We start from the raw sequence: 26,049 nt of genomic DNA, 5'->3' as shown, positions 1-26,049 counted from the left end.
TACCTTCAATTCTGCTTATTAAAAGATATTATGTATGTGGGTTAGTCAGTGCTGTGGTGTTACTGAACAGCAGGTAAACGGTAACTATAGTTCTTTTTATGTAGTAGGACAATTAAAAATGTAATCAGCTTTGAAAACTGGATTGCAAAAAAGAAATACCATGAATAGACATGGATCTAAATAACTGCCTGGCTACCAGACGGTCACTGCACATCTCTAGAATTGGAATAAATTCTTTTTAAAATTTAGAGAAGAGTCAGATTAGAAAAGAGATAATTTTTCTGATTGATCATTGCATACAAAAAGGCTTGACTTATGCATTTTGCAACAGAACACAATATAAAAACTAAAAAGTATACCATAAAATACCATGCAAAAATTTCCATATCACAGCTGTCCAGAGTGAATAACAAGAATATTAGTAATGTCCAGATGCACATAAGTCTATGGGGATGCCTCTTGCCAACAGAAAATGAAAGGAATGACAATGTCAATCACATCTAATAGACTATGTTAATGTTTTTCAAACAGTTCTTTCACACTCAGAAATAGTGCTCATTAATAATGGATAGTACCGTATGAAGGAAAAGGAATGTTGCCTGCAAAACTGATGGTATTCATTGTTCTTTGCTCATCTCCTCTCAACAATGAACTGTATTTCTGCAGGATGATTTTTCTTTTGTCTTTAAAACTGCCAGGATGGTTTTAAAACGTTTAAGCTAATTGATCCCTTTCTTTTCTGAACATTTCATATATGGCATTAATGCAGTGCCCATCTTCACATTTCCCTCTTCATCCTTCCCTGTTCCTATTTAAAGTCACCTCCTTTTTAATCATATTTTTTGACTAGTACTACTGAAATATACAAGAAAGTTCTCACACTTTCAAAACTATCTTGAAATCTTGCTGGTAAAATCAAGATTGCAGTTTTGGGTTTTTTTGTTGTTGCTGTTTTCAATTCTTCTTTTTTCCCTTCTTCTGCCTGGTTGCTCAAGCAGCTGTCAGTCAGGCCTGTGGGTTTGCTGGTATATTTGGAGGTTTCCAGATTATATAATCAAATATAAGAACTAAAAAATCACTGAAATTCAGAAAGGTTACCAATTCCATGGAGATTAATTTCCTAATATACCACTTTCTTCAGGGAAGCACCTAATTATCTCTCTTTGACTAAGAAGCCATTTGGAGTCAATTTTGTATAATGACCTCCATTTTTAACATTTTCAAGCAAATGCTTCTTTGAAATAGCTTTGAATATTAGACCATTATTCTGTTCACATTAAAAGCTACCTTTTAGCAATATATTGGAAAACGCTTGTACAGAAATACAGGATACCACTTAGAGCTATAGAAAAAAATATGTATAAACTCTAATGATAATGCCTTTCATGTAAAAAATGAATGCTAGATGAAAATGACAATTTATGTTAAGATATATAGCAGTAAAAAGAGAAATTCTGTCTTTGGACATAGATCAATTGCCAGCTAGTTGACAAATTCAGGTTTTTCCATCTCTGTAATTACAGGAGTGATTTCCTGTCTATTGGGATTCATTTGTCTCAAAAAAATGATGTCTTATCAAGGGATGAAAGAAGTGCAGAAATGTTTAGTTATCCCAGATCCAAATAAGCAAAGAACTCTATATGATAGACAAAATAATTACCCAACCACTCACCTCTGCCAAAGTCGTTGAAGTCCAAATTCCCACCAGTGATTATATTATGTTATAGAACAAAGGTAAATTAAAGTTGTAGATGGAATAAAAGTTGTTAATCAGTTGCCCTTTATATAAATAAATTATCCTGGATTATCTGAATGGGTCCAATGTAATCGCATGTCCTTAAAAGCAAAGGAGGGAGGTAGAAGAGAAAGAGTGATGCTGTCAAGAGGACTCCACCCCCCATTGCCGGCTTTGAAGATGAAAGAAGAGGTCCATGGTGCTAAGAAATGCAGGAGCCTCTAGAAGCTAGAAAAGGCAAGGAAATAGATTCTCCCCTGGAGCCTCCAGAAAGCAACTGATTTCTGCTGTTACTTTAATTTTAGCCCAGTGAGAGATGTGTTGTACTTCTACAATCTCCAGAACTGTGAAGTAATAAATTTGTGCTGTTTGGGGAGCCTGGGTGGCTCAGTCGTTATGCGTCTGCCTTCGGCTCAGGTCATGATCCCAGGGTCCTGGGATCGAGTCCCACATAGGGCTCCCTGCTCCGCGGGAAGCCTGCTTCTCCCTCTCCCATTCCCCCTGCTTGTGTTCCTGCTCTCGCTCCCTCTCTGTCAAATAAATAAATAAAATCTTAAAAAAATAGGAAAGTACTTACTTCATTGATGATTCTGTGACCTGCCTCAGGATCTCTGGATCTGGTAGGTATTTATTTATTTATTTATTTATTTATTTTTAAAGATTTTATTTATTTATTTGAGAGAGAGAGAATGAGAGACAGAGAGCATGAGAAGGAGGAAGGTCAGAGGGAGAAGCGGACTCCCTGCCGAGCAGGGAGCCCGACGCGGGACTCGATCCCGGGACTCCAGAATCATGACCTGAGCCGAAGGCAGTCGCTTAACCAACTGAGCCACCCAGGCGCCCTCTGGTAGGTATTTAAAACTGACTCATGGATATTTCCATATGTTCTTTGGTGTCTAACCTGCTGAGTATTGTGATGGGTACTCCCTGTATCTCAGAGTTCACCTAGAGAAAAAGATCCAGTAGGAGATACATAGATATATAAATTATTATAAGAAATTGGCTTATCTAGTAGTGGTGGCTGACTAAACAAGTCTGAAGTTCACCGAGCCAGCAATCAAGAAGGAAAGATCACAAGCAGATTGAAACACCATGAACAAGGACCTAAGCATGTTGCCCACTAATTACTCACTCGTTTTCTGTCTCAGGGAAGGCTTATGTCCTTTTTTCATAGGACTAATAACTGATTAAGTCAGGTCTACCCAAAATAATCTACTAAATTAAAGTCAGCTGATTAGAAACATCAATTACATTTGCAAAATCCCTTCAGAGCAGCACTTAGATTTGAGTTTGATTGAGTAACTGGGAGAAAGTGTGTGTGTGCACATGCATGCATGCACACGCACGTGCCTATGCTAGGAAATGACTTGCTTTCCTTACTTCTTCAAACTGCAAGAGAATATATTTTGAATTATCCTTCCTTACCTATCAGGACACATACTGAAAAGGAATTTTAGCCTCAGGAAACTGATACACCACGAAGTCATTATAAAGCCTCAATTTGAGATGTGCTCTTCCTCTCTGCCTTGCCACTTTACATCTTCCTTTAGCTTCTGTATTTATGAGAATACAGCCTCTTACTACCAAGTATATTTTTCATCTTTCTGAGTACCAAAAATATCACAGATATCATGAATCTCAAGGATAACATGTGGTCGGAGATGGTGGCGAGTATATTGTACATAGTTCTTAGTAATAAACAAAACAGAAAATGTTTAACATTTCATTTGCAGTGGGAGCCTATATCTTACCTCTCTAAATTTATTCCTTGCTTCTTTCCTTTCTCACTGACCTTGTTACTGCCAAACTGAAAGCACTTGTCTGTTTTCTACCTGATGGGGAGGACTTTGCCCACTCTAATTGCCAGGCCTAGGATGCTACCTGGAGAGTTTCACAAGACTTTACCACATCCATGTTGGTTACTCTTTATGGCTTCACACTACTTCATTTTTATTCCTAGAGCTAATTATTACATTAAATTTCACTATATGTTTGCTTACTTCATTGTTTTTTGCTCTCCCACTTGAATTAGAAACACCTTGAAAGCAAAAGCTCTCTGTTTTTGGTTCAACCTATATCTAGCAACCAGAACTGTACCTAGCATTGTCAAAATATGGTTCATTCTGAGGTTTCGCTTGAATGAACGAGTGATTGAAAGTTCTCATACATTATTAGGAAAAGTGCTAGGCATTTAGATACCTTAGTATGAAATAGGTAACTTCAAATTTTTCAGTGAATAATATTCCACTAATGCTCGTAAGTTAACCAAAGCCACTTCTTTTATATTAAAAAGATAATATTCATAGTTAAGTATATTTTGAAAAGTTTTTGAGTATATAGTGATTACTTATTATTGGGAATTTTCAATATGCTAAATGTTGACTAAGAGATGGACAAATTTACGAGCCCAAGTTGTACTATAGTTCTACCACTTCTCAGTCATGTGACTTTGAACAAAGTACGCCTCAGATTTTCCATCTTCCTAGTGGAGATAATATTGGACATGCAGATTTTAATGAGGATTGCATGAGCTGTACACATAGTAAATCCTCAATAAATGCTATATACCTATGCATTTCTCATTAGTTGTAATACACATTTCACTCTTTTATTATCCCATAGAAGTTACATATAATCTCATTAAGCAATTACTATTTAGCACTGGCCATTGATAAAATATAAATAGCAGTATCCTCTTATTGCATTGTTTAATTTTAAAAGATACGTCTATTTTTTTTATTATTAAAACATGTTTGGGGTGTCACCATAATCACAGGATGGCTAAGTGAAAGTAATGTAAAAAAAATAGAAAGAAATGTTGCTGCCAAATGCTAAGAATATGAAGCTAACTAGATATTCCCCTGGCGTCCATATGTCCCATATCATGATACTCCAAGGTTATACCTATTATTATGGTATAAGTAATAGCATCTCCTTTAATTCTCAAAAGTACCGTGATTTGGCTAATAAGTTATATCATTGACCTAAATTGAAATAAACAACGTGAAGGATGAAAAGAGAATTAACTACAGATGTTTCAGAGATCAAAAAGATTAAAAAAGCGTATTTTCAGCAATTACACACAGTGTATTCGAGCACTTAGATGAGCTAAACTTATTTAAAAGGAACATTAAAATTGAAAACTATATGTACATAACATATATATACACACACACATATAAAACTACATATATATTACCTATAACTATATATACAACTGTATATGTATGTTTATAACCTGAGAAATCTTAAAATCATCAGAAGAGTTGAATGTGTTAAATACCTCCCCACAAAGAAAACATCTGACTGAGATGGTAACATCCAAAGAATAAATAATCCAATTTTAACATAACCCTTGTGGAGACAGGAAAAAAAGAATAGTTTCGCAATCTTTATGAGGTAAACATAATTTTAATAATAACATTAAATATTGATAATACTAAAGAAAGAGAGAGAAACTAAAAAAATAATCTTAGTCTAGAACATAGGTGTAGACTCCTAAACAAAATACTGGCAAAGAAAATATAAATATTTTCCTTCATATAAATCCAAAATGGTGATCCGTTGGACACATATAACACATAACATCCTCCAAAATAGAAAGCACATTCTGTTCAAGACCAAAGTGTTTATCTCCAGTCTAAGTCTTCCCCTAAAGGTCCACACATTGACCTCTTTACTAGAGAGTTCCAATTAGATAAATCCATTGCCAAACCAAATTCAAAATTTCCAAAACTGCATTTATAGCTATTTAATACATCTTTCTCACATCCTCTTTTTTTCTACTTTAACCAGTTCACTGAGCAAGAACTCTTGGAGTCATCCTAAACTACTTCTGTCCCTTGCCCAGGGGCTTTCACTTGGTCACTGTGTCCTGCCAGTTCTATTGTCAACATGACTCTAAGAGCAGCCCTCCCTTTCCCATCTGCATTGGTAACACCTTAATGAGGCCCTGGTTGTTACCATTTAGACTACTGCAGCAGCCTTCAATATCATAATTTTCTTACCCATTCTTCCCATTCTTGCAATTCCTGCAGATTGATGTTTTTAATATATGTATCTGATCATCAGTCTCCACGTAAAACCCTTTTGTGGTTTTGTATCCCCTTTAGAATAAAATCTAACCTTAACATAACATAGAGAAGTTTCTGGCCACTGCCTTCTTGACATATTGCCATATTTCTCTACACTATGCTCTCTCTATACTAAGTCACCTGCAGCACCTGAAAACCAATATATTAATTTATGCTTCTTTGCATTTGCAAGTGTTCCTTATTTTGCTCATAGTATTATTTTTTCCCTTCTTAAATGGTTAATCCATCATTTCTTTAGAGACCAATCACAAGATTCATCTACTCTGGGATACTTTCCAATTAATTATTTTTTATTCTTCTCAGGACTACCCCCAACCTCATTTCCATTCCTACTGTACTTACCACTTTGTACCTTAGGTTTTTTGTTTGTTTACCTTTTTTCCCTATCTAGACTGCAAGCTCCTTGAAAGAAGGAATCAGTGAAGGAATCAGCACCCAATGAAGGTCTAAATAAGTGAACACGAATATAAAGAAGTAAAATATGAAAGCATATGCATTAGTATCCATATGTACACTTACATTTTTGAAAGTGATTCTTTCTGTTTTGACTAAATATGAGGTTTTTTTTCTTTCAGCATCATTCTTAGTTTATATTTTAAGGAATAATGTGTACATATGCAATTTTTAAGGTGGACAAATAATTAATATGGAAATCCACTGTGGAATGAGTTAAAGTATGTTTGGACTTCTTGTGTTCCTTTTTGGGTTTCTAAAAAAACTTAATATTAATTTTGAACACTTGAAAGAAAAAGGAACAGAATAATCAGTAGAAACTACACCACTTTTTGGCATGTGGTATGCATTTGCTGAAGCAGAAGCCTGCCATATGCCATACGTGATATGCCACCCAACTTTGCCATCATGTCAGTGAATGCATTGTATCCTGCAGCCAAGCCACATGGGCATGACATGCCTTCCACTTCAGCATTTCTACGAACATTTTCCCACTTAATTCTGTCACACATGGTATCTATAATCTGTTAGGAGGAGTTCTGCCCATTTTGTCACCTTTAACATCTGAGAGCTCTTATGATGGCGCCAAATTGATTGTTCTTCTGATTTGAGTCAGATGTGAGTCATTCTGGGTAAAATTTCTAAAGAGGGTTTCCAGTAGTCACTTTTCCATAAAAATTGAAACAAGAATGGGTACTGGCACATATAAGAAATAACTTGGAGTATAGTTAATTGCATATGCGATTTTTTTTTTTACTCACACATTCATTCATTGAACAAATATTTATTGAGCTTCATGATGTGCCAAGCACTGTGCTATATGCTGAGGAAGGAAAAAAAAGAAAAAGAAAAATGATACTAAACCAGGATCTTCCTCTTCCTCCTCAAGAAGCTGGGGGGAAATGAAAAAAAAAAAAAGGTTTCATTTCATTTAATTCATTTTATCTTGTTGTTTTAAAATAATTCTATTTCAAATTTTTATCCACTCAAACTTTCTTCTTGCCATTTTGAAAAAAATTAAAAAAAATCCAGCCTATGGATAGAGCTATTTTTTGAAAGGCAGAATGCAATATATAACAATTCAGAAGTATAGAGAAGAATCAGAAAAATTCTATATATAAATAAAGCAAACAAAAACTATGTATACATTTTTACATGTATATTTTCACTAAAAATCATTTTGAGGTTTTGGCAGAAAAGATGACATGAAAAACATTTCTTTACAGGTCTTCCATTATTTAATTTGGAACAAAAGAGATAATTTTTTTTACCTTTTTTCTTAAATATATATTTTGGTGGTTATTATATTAAGAAAAAGGCCATCCTCAGGGTGCCTTGGTGGCTCAGTCGGTTAAGCATCTATCTTCAGCTCAGGTCATGATCCCAGGGTCCTGAGATCAAGCCCTGCATTGGTTTCTCTGCTCCGTGGGGACCCTGCTTCTCCCTCTCCAGCTCCCCCAGCTGTGTGTTCTCTCTCTCTCTCTTCTATCTCTCTCTGTGTCAAATAAATAAATAAAATCTTAAAAAAAAAAAGAAAAGGGCTGTCCTCAAAATAAATGTCAAAGTAATACTTAAGATATTTACCTTTTTGAAATATTACACTTGGTGAGAAAATGAACAGATTGAAATAATGGAATAGGTAAATTTCAAAGCTAATTTTTAAATCAAAGATGGGAATGTTTGTGGAATATCAAAACCAGTATTTATGAATGGAAAGGACTAATTTTTATCAGAGTTTGACATTTGCAGAGCAATCTGATTTGAATTTTTATTTTTTTAATTTAAATTTTTTACTTTTTAATTTTTTTAGAATTTGATAATATTTTTATTTAAATTCAATTAATTAACATATAGTGTTATTATTAGTTTCAGAGGTAGAGTTCAGTGATTCATCAGTCTTATATAATACCCAGTGCTCATTACATCACATGCCCTCCTTAATGTACATCACCCAGTTACCCCATCCCCCCACTACCTTCCCCTCCAGCAACCCTCAATTTGTTTCCTATGATTAAGAGTCTCTTATGAATTATCTCCCTCTCTGATTTTATCTTGTTTTATTTTTCCCTATCTTCCCCTATGATCTTCTGTTTTGTTTCTTAAATTCCACATATCAGCCAGATCATATGATACTTGGCTTTCTCTGATGGACTTATTTTGCTTAGCATAATACCCTCTAGTTTCATCCACGTCGTTGTAAATGGCAAAATTTCTTTTCTTTTTTTTTGGTGGCTGAGTAATATCCCATTGTATGTATGTACCTCTTCCTTATCCATTCATCTGTGGATGGACATCTGGGCTCTTTCCAGAGTTTGGCTATTGTGGACATTGCTGCTATAAATATTTGGGTGCAGGTGTCCCTTTGGATTACTACATTTGTATCTTTGGGGTAAATGCCCAGTTTTGCAATTTCTGGGTCATAAGGTAGCTCTATTTTCAGCTTTTTGAGGAACCTCCATACTGTTTTCCAGAATGACTGCACCAGCTTGCATTCCCACCAACAGTGTGAGAGGGTTCTCTGCATCCTTGCCAACATCAGTCATTTCCTGACGTTAATTTTAGCCATTCTGACTAGTGTGAGGTGGTATTTCATTGTGGTTTTGGTTTGTATTTCCTGATGCTGAGTTATGCTGAACATTTTTTCATGTGTCTGTTGGCCATTTGTATGTCTTCTTTGAATAAATGTCTGTTCGTGTCTTCTGCCCAATTCTTGATTGGATTGTTCTTTTTGTGTTGAGTTTCATAAGTTCTTTATAGATTTTGGATACTATCCCTTTATCTGATATGTCATTTGCAAATATCTTCTCCCATTCTGTCGGTTGTCTTTCGGTTTTGTCGACAGAATTGAATTTTTATACATAAGAACTCTGTTTACTGTTCCATATATATTCCTATAAACATTTATTCAATTTAGACCATGTGGCATTTATTAAACTCTGTTAGCATGTTTCATCATAATGAGAGTTGGACCGCATAAAACTGAAGGTAGATTTCTGGTTTGAGTGTTTATTTTTCCCATATCATAAATATTAATAAGCCTGATTATATAATTTTGTATCTGTCTTCCAGAGGTATAATGTACATAAAAATATCTGACAGTCTATTGCCCATTAATAAGGCTCCTGATTTTTAGCTAACATAACATTAAAACCATAGCATAGAGATAAAAAATCAGAAAAGGATGGACCTTCCTGGATTAATTTTAAAATAAGAAAGCTATTGAATTCAACAGGAGATAAGAAAATAAATGTTAGGATTTTAAGAACACTGTTAATATTTTATACAAAAAGCAAATTGTCCAATACCATTTTGATAAAAACAAAATATTCTCTAGAATCTCAAAATTCTAAAAAAACTTATTGTTTATGTAAATACTTGTATTAAGAGACAACTCTATCACCAAAATGTATGCTTTCTACCTGTTCCTAGTGGTCTGGGTCAATTTTATGCATGACACCAGTAGCACAATAATTGAATAAATAATAACATAGGAGCAACAGTGAGTTTAAAGTAGCCACAGACACAGGAAATACTTGAATCTAATAAAAAGCATTAAAAGGTGTATCATTGGGTGAAAAAGCAATTTGTAATGGCCAGAGCCGTGGGACTGGCTAAATCAGACCTCTGCCACAGACCTTCATCAGTGGCCACAACTCAATGAGTTTCCATTTCTTCTTATAAAGAACAGAATAAACATACATAAACTCATTCTTGTTGATGACTGTCTTCCTTCATGAATGTCATTTGTATTTCATTTATCTCTACAAACATTTTGGCGGTGCCTGAATAAACTGATGTAATGAAGAACATTGGCTTGAGAATTGTGAGACTTGGATCCTTGGTATTAAATAAATCTAGGATCTCGAAAAAATTAGCTTCTTGGAATTTTCTGTTTGGCAGCAGGAGGAAACTTCATAGATGACATCTAAGGTACTCTATAATTCTAACATTTATAACTATATCAGTGATCAGAAAGTGCTTTGTGGTAGTATAGTTTTGTTAATATTTATAATAGTGTTAGATTCATGCATATAGACACAGCTGAAACCTAAGTATTTAGAGCCTCACTGTCAATATTCAGTGTGCTGATCTTCATGCTTTTTTCCCTTCCTTTTGTCAATACTTCCCTTTCTCCTTCCTCCCTTCCTTCCAATTTCTATAGAGTAGAGGAACATGTAGAAATTTTATTTTTTGTTCTTCTATATCTGTGTGTGTGTTTATATATATGTGAAGGGACTGACCACAGAAATTTGCATCAACCTCCCCAGTGATGACGTTGGAATATTTCAGCTCCATATTAAATTCCTTCCATTAGTTTTCTGATTTATGAAAAGTTCCTTCTATCCCACACATTCTCCATTCTATGAGTTTCCTATTGTCATCCACAGAACACCTAGATACACATGAAATATTTTCTTCTATTATTGCCTAAATTTTAAATCAGATACTTTCTGCTCGTTGGGTATAAAACACCCCTCACATTATACAAAGAAAAAAGAAAGAAAAGGAAAGAAAACTTTTGGTGATACTAGGGAGCTTAAACAATTGACACTGTAATTATTTTTTTCTACCATACCAGAGGTAAAATTATTGATTTGAAGAGGTACCTATTTTTGGAAGCTGATCAGTAAGTAATATTAGATTTCTGTGTGGGATATGAAAGAAATGGCATGTCTTAGGCCTTAGCTAAATTACTGGGGTAAGTATTTACTAATCACATGTTTAATATTTTAGTTAATATATTGAATTCCTTTCTTGAACCTGGCAATCTATTTTCTGTAAGTATATTTCAATTTTGAGAGCGGAAAATAGGAATATGTTATCCTAATGTGTCTTCATATCTGCTTCCTTCCTTTCCTCTCCTATAAACCCATTCCCATCTTTTTTAAGGTAAATATTTACACAGTATCAAGAATCCTCTTTCTAGATGACCACACTCACCTGAAGTCATAGTGAAAAGTATCAAAAAGACAAGAATTTATTATTGAGAGGTATCAGATGGGTTTGAAGTTGGAGAGCAGTGAAAGACATCTAAAAATCTTTAGTGGATTCCATTCATATGGTTGTTAAAGTCATATAAAGATCCACCTATGCTGCCATGCAGCCTATTTACTCTCCATGAATTTCTTTTTCTTTTTTTTAAATGTGAATTTGACCATCAGCCAGGATACTTTCTGCAGAAAACAATTAGTCAGAAATGAGTGCTATCATGGTTTATTTTAAATCTTTTGTAAACTGACATCAAACAAACAAATGGGTTAACGTTACATATTAACTCCTAAATTTTGGTCAGTCCTTTAAATTTCTTTAGACTCTAGTGTTTCTCATTGCTTGTTAAGGGATACTAGGTTAGCAGTGTTTGTTTGTTCTTCAAGTGAGGCTGCAAGATAAATATGAAAAAGAAATAGACCTAAAAGGAAAAGAAAGAAAACTGTAAAATTTATCAACTCCCATTCTCAAATTGTCATAGATATTGCCTTGCAAATTTATGTTTTCCACTACCAAAGAATAATATCTGCTTTATCTTTGACAAAAATCCTCATAGATTATTTGCCTTTTCAAAATCATTTGTTAGTGGATCCCTGGTTTAGTTCTAAAAAAGAAGATGGAATTTCCCAAAGCTTATATATTATATATGCAAAACATATAAATACATATACACACATATATACATAAGCATATATGTATGTATTTTATTATTTGTAGGCATTCAGAGTTTATTTTTGTTTATTGTAATGTAAAATAAACCTGACATATAAATTGAAATATACCCAAAAACCCTTCCTTCAATTTTTTTATTATGTTATGTTAATCACCATACATTGCATTATTAGTTTTTGATCTAGTGTTCCATGATTCATTGTTTGCGTGTAACACCCAGTGTTCCATACAGTATGTGCCCTCTTTAATACCCATCACCAGGCTAACCCATCCCCCCACGCTCTCCCCTCTAGAACCCTCAGTTTGTTTCTCAGAGTCCATAGTCTCTCATGGTTTGTCTCCCCCTTCAATTTCCCTGCCTTCATTTTTCCCTTCCTGCTATCCTCTTCTTTTTTTTTTTTTAAACATATAATTTATTATTTGTTTCAGGGGTACAGGTCTGTGATTCAACAGTCTTACAGAATTCACAGTGCTCACCTTCAATTTTTTTTTAAGTTTATTTTTTTAGTAGTCTCCACACCCAATGTGGGGCTCAAACTCATAACCCTGAGACCAAGAGTCACATGTTCTTCTGACTAAGGCAGCCAGTCACCCCCCCCTTCAATGTTATATAAAGAAAAAAATACGGATTTTAATGTAGTTTAACCACATAATACTGCTGGATTGATCAATGTATGTTATTAACTACTTTAAGATTTCTTTTAATATATTAGATTTAGAATTACCTTTTTGTTAAGGAATTGATGTCTGCATCTTCAAAAATCATAATTAACTTTGTTCAGGAGGAAAAAGAATAAAATTATATTGAAAGACTATTTTTATTGGTGTGTTATTAGATTGAATTGTAACTCAAAACTGGTGAGATAAACATTTTCTGATAGGTTAATAGTTTTTATCCCACATAAGAGAATTGATTAACCAATGATTTTAACCATTGTAAATGTTACATCTGTTATTATAGTCCTTTAATTTATGGTTTAAAAAAATCAATTTAAGATTTCATTTTATACAAACAAAAATATAAATAATTCAGTGGGGTCAGTCCAATGCATTGTGTTGTTTCTTAAGAAATAGCTGTCATGGGCGCCTGGGTGGCTCAGTTGGCTAAGCGACTGCCTTCGGCTCAGGTCGTGATCCTGGAGTCCCTGGATCGAGTCCCGCATCGGGCTCCCTGCTCGGCAGGGAGTCTGCTTCTCCCTCTGACCGTCCCCCCTCTCATGTGCTCTCTCTCTCTCATTCTCTCTGTCTCAAATAAATAAATAAAATCTTAAAAAAAATTAAAAAAAAGAAAACTGTCATAATGACATGAGTGAAAATGGCAGAGTGAGTTCTCTTGGAATTTCTATTGTAAAAGTAATAAGAACACTGGCAAAAATGGTCAGAATTAATCTTTTAGAACTCTTCGAATTAACCAGACTTTCACCAATCAAGGGAATGTTTATTCCAGAAAAAAAAAAAAAAAGCTGAATCTCATTAAGAAAAAAGAGCTTTATGGCTTTTTTTTTTAGATTTTATTTTTCTTTTAGAGAGAGAGAGCGCACAAGTAGAGGGAGGGAGAGGGACAAGCAGACTCCACACTGAACACAAAGCCTGACACTGGTCTCAATCTCAGGGCCCCGAGACCCTGAAATCATGACCTGAGCCAAAATCAAGAGTCCGACAGTTAACCAACTGAGCCACCCAGGTACCCCACATTTTTAACATGGTTTATGGCATTTTAACATAATTTAATCCAATCCTCCTCTTCTCAGCTTTCAGTAGCCTTTGAAATCTACAACCACAATGACAGTGAAAATCACAATCTGTCAGAAATGGAAAGAGGCAGCATGGGATTAGAGTACCTTCAAAGCCCCACTCTCAGGGAATTGTCATTATTTGACTTACCTGTGGTTCTCAGGGAGACCCCATTTAAAAGGCAATATTTATTGGATCTGACTCTGAGCTTGCTCAGTCCAAGCAGTCTTGCGGGACATTTGTCAAAAACAATCAGAGGCAATTGTTGAATTTTTGAACAACTGTTGAATTGCCCAAAGCAGTGGATAGTAGTTGGGGAAAACAATAAGCCAACCAAAAAACTTAAAAGAAAAAGCTGGGAAATGAGATATCCATAGGGGACTTTAAAAGTTCCAACATATTCTGAGTAATCTAGAAGGCCATATACATATGTAGGGTGCACATGCCAAGAGTGTTATGCATTCTCAGGAAAAATATAACAGCCTCTAAAGTCTCAACTCTGGCTAACTTTGAGGCTCTGCTCAAGAAGATGTAAAGACTAAGGTGTAGTTGTAAACTACCTGGCTGAGTGTTGGAAGCATGATTCAATATGCACACAGAGCCTCTTGGTAGAGACTAGGAGACTTATTAATTCCAGGCATCTAAAGAAATCTCTGTCCAGTCATCAGCTGACTACTTAGTTAATCAAGCAGAGACTTCAGTGGCCACAAACACACAAAATATTCATACAGACTCAGTTGAGAATAGTCAATAAATAAGCAAACAACAACAAACCAAGGAGGATGGAGGGAGAACCAGATTTCCAGAGTTGTCATGCTGTATAACTTAAAATATCCTTTTTTTTTTCACCAAAAAAGTATAAATTACAAAAAAAAAAGTTTCCTTTAAAGGAAAAAAGGCAGTTGATAGACACTGTTTTTTGAAGAAGCCCAGATAAAACTTTAAGCCAGTTATTTTAAATATGTTCAAAGAAACACAGGAAGCCATGAAAGGAAAGTATGAGAATAATGTCTCACTCATCACATAAAGAATATAGAAATATATATATATATACCAAATAGAAATACTGGAGGTGAAAGTATAATAATTTAAATGAAAAATTTACTGGAGAGTCTGAACAGCAGATTTGAGCTGGCAAAATAAAGAAATTCAGCGAACTTGAAGATAGGTAAATTGAGATTTTATGGTTCAGGGAAATGTTGGGGAAAAGAATAAAGAATAAGTCAACAGTCTCAGACATTCATGGGACATCATCAAGCATACCAAAAGTACATAACTGGATTCCCAGAATGAGAAGAGACTGAGAAAAGAGCAGAAAAAATATTTGAAGAAATGAAGGCTGAAAACTTGACAAATTCAACAGAACACACTAGTCTAAATAGCCAATAAGGAAAATAAACTCCAATTAGAATAAATTAAAAAAGATTCGGGGCACCTGGGTGGCTCAGTCATTAAGCATCTGCCTTCGACTCACGTCATGATCCCAGAGTCCTGGGTTCGAGCCCCGCATCGGGCTCCCTGCTCTGCAGGAGGCCTGCTTCTCCCTCTCCTACTCCCCCTGCTTGTGTTCCCTCTCTCACTGTGTCTCTCTCTGTCAAATAAATAAATAAAATCTTTAAAAAAAAATTTTAAAAGATTCACACTAGACAATCATTAGCAAACAGTTGAAAGACAAAGAATATTTTAAAAGCAGCAAGAAGAAAGCTTTCATCTAGTGGAGGGAATACTCAAGATTGAGCTACTTTCTTCTCATCAGAACCATGGAGGCCTGAAAGCAGTAGGATGACATATTCAAATTGCTAAAAGAAAAAAACAAGCAAACAAAACAAAACAAAAAGTGGTGAAAGGAAAAGATTGTCAACTAAGAATTCTGTATCAGTAAAACTATCCTTCAAAAATGAAGGAGGAATCAGGGTGCCTGGGTGGCTCAGTCAGTTGAGCGTCAGACATGATTTCAATTTGGGCTCAGGTCATGATCTCAAGGTCTTAGGATCCAACCCTGTGTTGGGCTCCATGCTCAGCAGGGAGTCTGCTCTCCCTCCCCCTCTTCCCCTCCCTCTGCTCGTGCTCTCTCTCTCTCTTTCTCCCCCCTCTCAAATAATTAAATCTTTTTAAAAAGTGAAGGAGGAATCAGATATTCCCAGATAACCAAAAACAGAGTCATCACCAGACATGCCCTACAAGAAATATGAAAAACATCCTTTAGGCTGAAAGGGAATAACATTAGAAAGTAACTTCCACAGGAAGAAATAAAGAGCACTGGTAATTACATAGATTAAAATAACAATATATAATTGTATTTTATACATATTAATATGCATACAATACAATATGTATTTTATACATATAAATATAAATGTAATTTTTATTTGAAACTTTTTGTCTCCTATCCTATTTAAAAGACAACTGAATAAACAATTATTTGTGTTGATGAGCATAAAATGATTTAAGATATAATTTGTATGAGAAGACAATACAATGGGTAAGTGAAAGAGCTATATAATAGCAAAGTTTTGTATACTGTTGTATTTAGGGTAGTATTACTGCATATAGTTAAAAGTTAAAATATTGCCATCCACTGGTAATCCCTAATAAAATTACTAAAAAAGAAACAATAAGGGAATTTGACAGAAACTGTAGAAAATATCTATTCAATACAAAAGCAATTCGTACTGGAAGAATAAAGGAATGAAAAGGCATAAGACTTACTGGGGGGGAAAAAATAACCAAAATAGTGAAAATAAATTAAATAGAGACTAGTAAAGCCATAGAAAAAATCAACAAAAGCAAAAGTTGTTTCTTTAAAAAGAGCAACAAAATTGATAAATTATTATGTAGACTGACCAAAGGAGGTACAAGATGATTCAATTTATTAGAATTGGGAATGAAACAGAAGAAATCACTACCAAACTTACGGAAATAAAAGGTGTTTTAAGGGAATGCTATGAACAGTTGTATGACAACAAATTAAATTTAATAAATGAAATGGACAAGCTTCTAGAAATACATAAACTAATGAAACTGACTCAAGAAATAGAAAATCTGATTAGACTTATAACAGGCTGAAGAAATTAGTAATCAAAACAATTTTCCACAAAGAAAACACCAAAACTAGATGACTTTATTGATGAAATCTACCAAATATATGAGAAGAATTAGCATCACTTCTTCCCAAACTCTGCCAAAATATAGAAGAGGAAACACTTACAAATTCATTCTGAGGCCTTTATTAACCTGGTGACAAAACCAGACAATGATATCACAAGAAAAGAAAGCTACAAACCAATATCACTTATGAGTGTAGAAGTAGAAATTCTCAATAAAAACTAGCAAACTCAATCCAGCAAAATATAGAAAGGGGTATACACCAGGAACAAACTGGATATATATACCAGGAATGGAAGGTCTGTCTCAAAATACAGAAATCAATCAATGGTATACACTTATTAACAGAATAAAGAATAACCACATGATCAATAAGTGCAAAAAAAATATTTAACAAAATTCAATACCCCTTCTTAATAAAAAATATTACATAAACTAAAAACACAAAGGAACTTAACTTATAAAGGGCATCTGCAAACAAACCACAACTAACTTAATAGTGAAAAATGGAAGGCTTTTTGACTAAGATTAGGGGGACAAGGCTGTCCCCTCTCACCACTAATATTAAACATTTTACTTGAAATTCTAGCCAGGGTAATTAAGAAAAAGTAATAAAAGGCATAATGTATCCCTGTTTGCAAATTCCATGATCTTCAATGTACAGAAAATCTTAAGGACTTCACAAAAAAACTATTAGAGCTAATAAAGGTTGCAGGATACTAGATCAATATACAAAAAAAAGTATTTGTATACACTAGAAATTAACAATACAAAAATGAAATTATGAAGACTGTTCCCACAATAGCATGAAATGGAATGAAATGCTTAGGAATAAAGTCAACAAAACAAGTATAAGACATGTACACTGAAAACCGCATCACTGAAATAAATTTAGATCTAAGTGAGTGGAAAGATATCCTTTGTGTAATATCTCCCAAATTAATCTATATAGATTCAACACAAACCTAATCAAAATCCCAACTGCCTTAAAATAGTCTTTTAAAAGACTATTTTGGTGTCAAAAAAACTGGATATCTACGCGCAAAAAATGAAGATGGACTTGATCTCACACCATATGAAAAATGAACTCAAACTAGATCAAATATCTAGATGTCAGAGATGTCAAAACTCAGAAGAAGCCATAGACCTTGGATACTAAAGTATAACCAACCAAAGCAAAAATAGATAAATTGGACTTCATCAAAATTATTATTGTTATTATTATTATTATTATTTGCTTCAGAGAACGCTATCAAGAGAGTGAAAAGACAGCTCAAAATAGGAGGAAATATTTTCCAATCAGGGCTTTGTATCCAGAATATATATTTCTGTATATACTGCAACAATAAAAACAAAATCAACCAATTAAAAATGGGCAAAGGATTTGAATAGACATTTCTCCAAAAAAAGATACATAAATGTCTAATAAATATGTGAAAAGATGCTCAACTTGTTTAGCCAGTAGAGAATTGCAAATTAAAACCACAGTAAGATAAAAATTCCATGCCCATTAGACTGGCTATAATAAAAAAGACAATAACTGGTGTTAAGGAGGATGTGGAAAAATTAGAAAATTCATACATTGCTGGTGGGATGGCAAATGAAGCAGTCGCTTTGGAAAACTGTTGGGCATTTCCTTAAAAATTGAACATAGAGTTACCAAGTGACCCAGTATTCAACTCTTAGGCATATACTCAAGAGAATTGACAACATTTGTCCACACAATAACTTATACACAAATGTTTAGAGCAGCATAAATTCCTAAAATCCAAACTCCAGTAACAACCCACATATCCATCAGCAGATGAATGGATAAACAAAATATGGTATATCCATATAATGGAATATTATTCAGCCATAACATAAGAATGACAGAGTGTATTATGCTAAGGGAAATAAATCAGAGAAAGACAAATACCATATTGATCTCACTCATATGTAGAATTTAAGAAAGAAAACAGATGAACATATGGGAAGGAGGGGAAGGGAGAGAGAGAAACAACCCATAAGAGACTTTTTTTTTTTTTTTTTTGGAGAGAGAACAGGAGCACATTTGGGGTGGGGGGAGAGGGCGAGAAAGAATTGTAAGCCGCTCCACACTCAGTGCCGAGCCTGATGCGGGGCTCACTCTCATGACCCTGAGATCATGAGCTGAGCTGAAATCAAAAGTCGGCCTCTTAACCAACTAAACCACCAGGCACCCCCATAAGAGACTCTTAAGGATAGAGAAAAAACTGAAGGTTGATGAAGAGAAGTGGGTGGGTGATAGGCTAGATGGGTGATGGGTATTAAAGAGGGCACTTGTGATGAGCACTGGATGTTGTATGTAAGTGATGAATCACTGAATTCTAGTCTTGAAACCAATATTGCTCTGTATGTTAATTTACTAAAATTTAAAGAAAATTAAAAAATAAAAAAGATTGAAATATTGATTCATGGTACAAAACAGAGGAAATCTGAAAACATATTAAGTGAAAGAAGCCAGATACAAGAGGCCCCATATTACATGATTTCGGTGACAGGAAATACCAGAATTGGCAAATCCAGAGACCATAGTGGTTGCCAAGGTTGCCATAGTGGGGAATGAGCAGTGTTGCTCATGAGTATGGTATGAAAATCTTCTGGAATTAGATAATGATACTGATTGTACAACTTTGTTAATATACTAAAAACCACTGAACTATACACTAAAAGGATGAATTTTATAGCTTGTGAATTACATCTCAATAAAAAAGGGAAAAAGTGAACTTTGCCTACTATAATCAGTTACTTGTCAAATAATGTTTTAGGGAAAAAAATACAGATCATAGAAGATACATAAATACTGTAATGATAAAATCAGTGGTATATGGTCTGTTTGAAGCTGACAACTACAATTGTCTCTAAACTTAAAAGTATAATATATCTACTGTTTTCTTATATTTTCTATTCATTTTGATTTTTTAATCTTTTAGATATATTTTGTACTTTCTTCAGATAGACCATTATAACCACTTAAATATTTTTAAAAATAATTTGTGTAGGAATTCCAAGATGAGATTTAATGAGTGAAAAAATGGTTTGGTTTTTAGATTGAAAGAAATGAGTTTACTTTTAATAGCAAAAAATATAAGAATTTGAGGACACAAATTAGTTTATTTTATGTCCCTTTATGTGCATTTTTCCTTAATGGAAAATTAGATACATAGAATTGAATTCATCAATTCTTTGTTCACAACACATTTTTGTGTGTCCATCCATAGTCCATTTTCATAATCTGTTTTATGTTTTTTCATTCATACACTTTATAATATATTAAATCACTATGAACATATATACCATCCAACCTCAAAACTAGCACACTCTCTATTACTTATATCTAATTATGTAAATGTCCCCATATCATCTCCAAGTCTTCCCTTCAGAATAGCTATTATTTTTATATTATCATTTTCTCATTTTTACGTATATAATTAATGCCTAAACAATATATAGTTAATTTTTACTTGCTTTCAATCCATAGAAAACAATATAGCATATATTTTCTACTAAGAGCTCTCTTCCAACACAAGTATGATGTTAATAAGATTAATCATTATTGAATATGCCTGCTATTCATTTATTTTTATTGCTATGTAATCTATTATGGAATAAGTATACTTTATTTTTTATCCATTTTTGGTCAATGAGTATTTCAGTTTCTTCCAGTTTTGCTGGTAATGCAAAGATCATTTCTATAAAAATTCTTACTCATGTTTTTTTTGTATACATGACCTGAGTTGCTCCTTTATGATTCTTAATTTTATAAAATATTGCCAAATTGTTTTAGAAAGTGGCTAAAAACTCTCACTGGCAATGTTTTAGCAATACAGATTATGCAAAGACCCTCAGATCTTTTGTATGGTCAGTCCTTTGATATGGTCAGTCTTTTAGCATTGTGCCACTCAAATATTTCCAAACTGGTATCTCATTTATGTTTTAATTCACTTTTCTTTGGCTAATAGTAAGATTTAACATCTCTTAATAAGCCTGTGATAAATATTGTATAATATACCCATTCATGATTTAATACCTCTTTTTTCATTGGTCTTTTTTTTAATTAATGTAAAGTTTTTAAAATTACATATATATTCTTGATACAAGTTCTTTGTGACTATGTGACACAGATATATTTTATAGCATATCTTTCACTTTCTTTAAATGTCTTTTGATGAATTAATTTTATTTTTAATGCTATATTTACTATTGTTTTCCTTTATGACTATTTTGTAGTTATTAAAATCTTTTATCTTTCCCCAAATCAGAAAGATACACTGTATTTTTTTCTAAAAGTTTAATTTTTTTCCTTTTCACACTTAAGTTCTTAATCCAGAGTTTATTTTTGTGTATGAGTTAGGGATGTTTCTTTCCAACGCCATTTATTGAATTATTCCTTAATTTTCCAGTGACTTTTTCATTTCATTTGTATCATTTCTCAAGGTTTTAAGTTAATATGAGTCTAAGCTCTCTTTGGGCTCCACAGATCAATTTAGTCTATCCTTTCACCAATACCAAGCCATTTTTTTTATTCTGTTATGTTAGTCACCATACAGTACATCATTAGTTTTTGATGTAGTGTTCCATGATTCATTGTTTGCGTATAACACCCAGTGCTCCATGCAGTATGTGCCCTCTTTAATACCCATCACCAGGCGAACCCATCCCCCTACCCCCTCCCCTCTAGAACCCTCAGTTTGTTTCTCAGAGTCCATAGTCTCTCACGGTTCATCTCCCCCTCTGATTTTCCCCCCTTTCATTCTTCCCTTCCTGCTATCTTCTTTTTTTTTTTTTTAACATATAATGTATTATTTGTTTCAGAGGTACAGGTCTGTAATTCAACGGTCTTACACAATTCACAGTGCTCACCATAGCACATACCCTCCCCAGTGATGGGGTGGCTGGGTGATAGCCAAGCCATTTTAATTATAATATTTTACAGCAATGTATAAGTTAAGTACTTCCTTATTCTTTTTTGTTGTTAGTGGATCTTGGCACTCTGTTCCTCCATACACAGTTTAGGCTATCCTTTCCTAATTCAAGGAAATTATTATCATTTCTTCAAATGACTCCTCTCCATCCATTTTTGACAACTTATTTTATCTGAATGTTGTGTTTCTACTTTTATCTGCCATAGCTCTTAAATTTTGTATCTTCTTTTTTTGTTTACTTCTGAGAGGGTTCCTTAATATAATTGACTAAACAACTTGATCCTCAGCTGAATTCTATCTACTATTCCAATTTATCATGTTTTTATTGTATTTTTAATATTAAATTTATTATAAATTTATATTCTCTTATCTATATTATATTATATATCTTATATATAGTATTATATATATTTATATCAACTGATATATATATCTGTTGATTTATATCAACTCATATATATATATATATATATATATCAGTTGATATTTCCCCCTGGCTCTTTTAAGGGTTTCACATTCTTATTGAATTTGCTAGTATAACTTACTTTTCTTAAATTTTTGGTCTGACTGTTCTACTATTTCTGCTTCTGATGGTGTAGAATGCCTAGTCTTTCTTCCTTTGAAGGTAACAGTTTTCTTTAAATATTTAGGTTTCCTTATTGTATGAGTCTTTATTTTCCTGAGTCTATCACCTACTTTACTTTAAAGTATGTATTAAGGGGGGGTGATGCCTGGGTGGCTCAGATGGTTGGGAATCTGCCTTGGGCTCAGGTCATGGTCTCAGGGTCCTGGGATCAAGCCCCTCATCAGGCTTCCTGCTCAGCGGGAAGCCTCCCTCTCCCTCTCCCTCTGCTGCTGCCCCTGCTTGTAATCTCTCACTCTGTCGAATAAATAAATAAAATCTTTAAAAAAACATAAAGTAGATGCAGGATCTAGTTACAATGTAGCTGTAAAGTGCTGCCTTGTCTTTGCCCCCTGCTCAAAATAAAGCTGTTACCTTTCTAGCCCTGTCCGCCATGGTGCTTAGCAGCCAGGGATGCATGGTCTCAGAAATGTTTACCAAGTAAAACACTGACTTGAGGGGCGCCTGGGTGGCTCAGTCATTAAGCGTCTGCCTTCGGCTCAGGTCATGATCCCAGGGTTCTGGGATCGAGCCCCACATCGGGCTCCCTGCTCCGCGGGGAGCCTGCTTCTCCCTCTCCCACTCCCCCTGCTTGTATTCCCTCTCTCGCTGTGTCTCTCTCTGTCAAATAAATAAATAAAATCTTTTAAAAAAAATAAAAATAAAAAAACATAAAGTATGTATTAAGGGATTACAGGCTGGCACCTGGTTCAAGTGAGTTCAAGGAGGCCATGGAGGATGAGCCCTTGGTAGAGAACTCCAGGTGCCATCAAACCATTGTTAATTCCATGTATTTGCTATAATTTCCACAAGGTCAGTTTTAGGACTTCACTAAAAGGAGGAGCATTGGGAAAAGGCAATGTTCTTAGAAAAATCATTTAAAAAATCATAGAAAAATCAATCATGTCTCACCTATATCCTTCAACACCTCATCCAAGGACTTCTGTGGGGCTTTGATACCACCCACTGACTTCAGCAGAAAAGAGCACCTGATGACTGTTCCAAGGTGGTGGTGGTGGAAGGAAGGTGGAATATGGGTATGAATAACAAACTCCAACTAATTTTTTATCTTACCCATCATTCTATCACCACCATGGCTGGCCTAAATCTGTCTCGGCTAGAACTACCCAAAATCCACACAACTTTTTCAAAATCAGCTTCTGTCTCACTGGGTCTCCTAGCTTTTGATGTTGCTATATTGTGGGTGCCATTCTCTCCTCTCTCCTTTTTCCAGGGTAGGTTTTGACAGAAGAAGCTAATTTCCATTATGTCAGGAATCACAGTTGTCCTTTTTCCTCTTCACTTAGATGTAGATTTGTAAGTTTTCTTTATTTCAGAAAATAATGACATGGGCTAGCGTAAGTATTTTTAAATGAACTTTTTTGGTTTTCTTTTTCTATCTGCGTTAGAAAAAAAAAACTTCTTTAGAACAGTTTGATTTTCTCATCGCAAAAACTGTTTCTTTTTTTACTATGACAGTGGCAGAAAAGAAATTGACAGTGTATGCATATGTTTTCTGTGAAATTCCCCTGTACACTGGCAAACACTTGGATTTTTCAACAGCTATGTTATCTTAGTTACAAACCAGCAATAATGGCTTTTTTTCTTCTGTAGTCAAGTTAACCAATTCATATTTCTACACTTTTCCCTCTGTTCCAGTTATATTACTAATGGAATTGGGGAAAAAAATCCTTTTAATCTGTGATGGCGGGTCAATCCTACTTTGCCTATTCTAGGTGCAGAGAATCTCTTGAAGTCTTTTTATCCTTGGTGAATTTCTTACCAAATTACATTCAATAATTGTCCAAGTCATTACTGATTTATTTATTGCCCATTTAAAAAAAATAAATATGTTTTAGATACCAGGTTTGATACTCCTCTATGATAGAAGTTACCATAATGCTGCCCTTCGGCCATTTTTTATACAAAACAATACTATTTGCTCCATTCCTCTCTCCCTCTCCCTCTCCACCCCCCCCCCCCACTTCACACATGCATACTACAGTCTACAAGTATAAAATGCAGTGTTTTTTTTAAGTTCCAGTATAATCAATATACAGTGTTGTATTAGTTTCAGATGTACAATATAGTGATTCAGCAGTTCTGTACATTACTCAGTTCTCATCACTATAAGTGTACTCTTAATCCCCTTCACCTATTTTGCCCATTTCCCCACCCACCTTAAAAATGCAGTTTTATGAGCATAGGGAAAAAAAGAGAGAAAGAAACCAAAAAACAGATTCTAAACTATAGAGAACAAACTGATGGTTACCAGAGGGGAGGTGGGGGGGGATGGGTGAAATAGGTGATGGGGATTAAAGAGTACACTTGTGATGAGCATTGGGTGTTGTATGGAAGTGTTCAATTACTATATTGTACACCTGAAACTAATATTACACTGTATGTTAACTAGAACTTAAATAAAAACTTTTAAAAAGCTAAGAAGGTGGCAAAAACACAAAAAGATAAAGGTATTCAATGAATATATGGAAAAAATGCAGTTTTAATTATTTTCTGAAAGACAGGTGAGAAGGATTTGTAGCAGTCCTCTGAAATAAGTTCTTCTGATAGTTTTCTGCCAGTGGCACATGGGTGAGAGATGGCTGGCTAGTACTTGGCAGGTAGTCTGTTCTCATAAACTAAATAAACTAATTGGGTAATTCTGGGTAGAAATTGACTTGGGCTTTATTAGCAACAATGTCTACAGAAATGGTAGAGAATTGATATATAACAGTCTAAATACCAGAAGAGTGAATGTTTTTATCAATGATAAATAATTGCTGTGTGCATGCTATTAATAGAAACAAACACTAAGCATTTAATTTTTAAATCAATGGTCAAATTTAATGGTCAACTTTTTGTATATATAAAATGTGTATTTGCACACACATACATATATATAATATATATGAAAAATTAATCAGTATTTGAAATGGTGATAGTAATAGGATTTATGAGATAGGGTAATGCATATCTGAGGAACACCAATGACCATTCAATTCAACTAATAATCATAAATGTACTCATTGAAATTCAAAAATAATAGTTTCAGAACACCTCATATTGACTCCACTAAATGTTAGTTTCATTTAAAATGTCTGCTTAACAAGACACTAAATAATGCTTTCCTTATATTTAATTAATTATATCAATATTTCAATATAAAAATTATTTTTAGCTCTTAAAAACTTGGGTACAAAAGAACTTGATGGATAGTTTAGAGTTTCTATTTATTAGTTTCTCCTTCCCTTTCCCCATCCCAGACATCCTAAATCAATGCATTAGTTTAAGTCTACCAGCCATGAAAAATGTGTGGTAAGTAAAACATTTTCTGACCGCAAGATATATAATATTTTAAAGTGATTCAGCCACATTTATGAGAAAGTATGTCTATCTTTAAATCCAGTTCTCTTCTGAATTAACTTACTGTCTCTTTCTGTTGAATGGTATTCCTCATACATGGAGTTCAATTAGTATATCAGAAATTCATAATATAATATCTTAAACTTAATGTTTAGAGATTAAGATTAAATTTTTAAGAAAATGTTTTATGAATCAGTAAAATATTCTTTTAAAGATTTTATTTCTTGGGGTGCCTACGTGGCTCAGTCGTTAAGCATCTGCCTTCAGCTCAGGTCATGATCCCAGGGTCCTGGGATGGAGCCCTGCATGGGGCTCTCTGCTCCATGGGAGGCCTGC

At 34.1% G+C, this 26,049-nt stretch overlaps 1 non-coding gene across 1 annotated transcript; it reads left to right on the top strand.

The window, feature by feature from the left end:
- The first annotated feature begins 22,651 nt into the window (after positions 1-22,651).
- Positions 22,652-22,782, top strand: LOC115941590 (small nucleolar RNA SNORA63). Its single transcript, XR_004076326.2, has one exon. It is a non-coding gene; the product is annotated as a small nucleolar RNA SNORA63 (small nucleolar RNA).
- Positions 22,783-26,049: the final 3,267 nt, after the last annotated feature.

This window comes from Leptonychotes weddellii, chromosome 8, assembly GCF_054177405.1.
Source record: "Leptonychotes weddellii isolate Sample4059 chromosome 8, ASM5417740v2, whole genome shotgun sequence".
Taxonomy (NCBI): Eukaryota; Metazoa; Chordata; class Mammalia; order Carnivora; family Phocidae; genus Leptonychotes; species Leptonychotes weddellii.
This window is presented reverse-complemented; position numbering and strand designations above follow the sequence as displayed.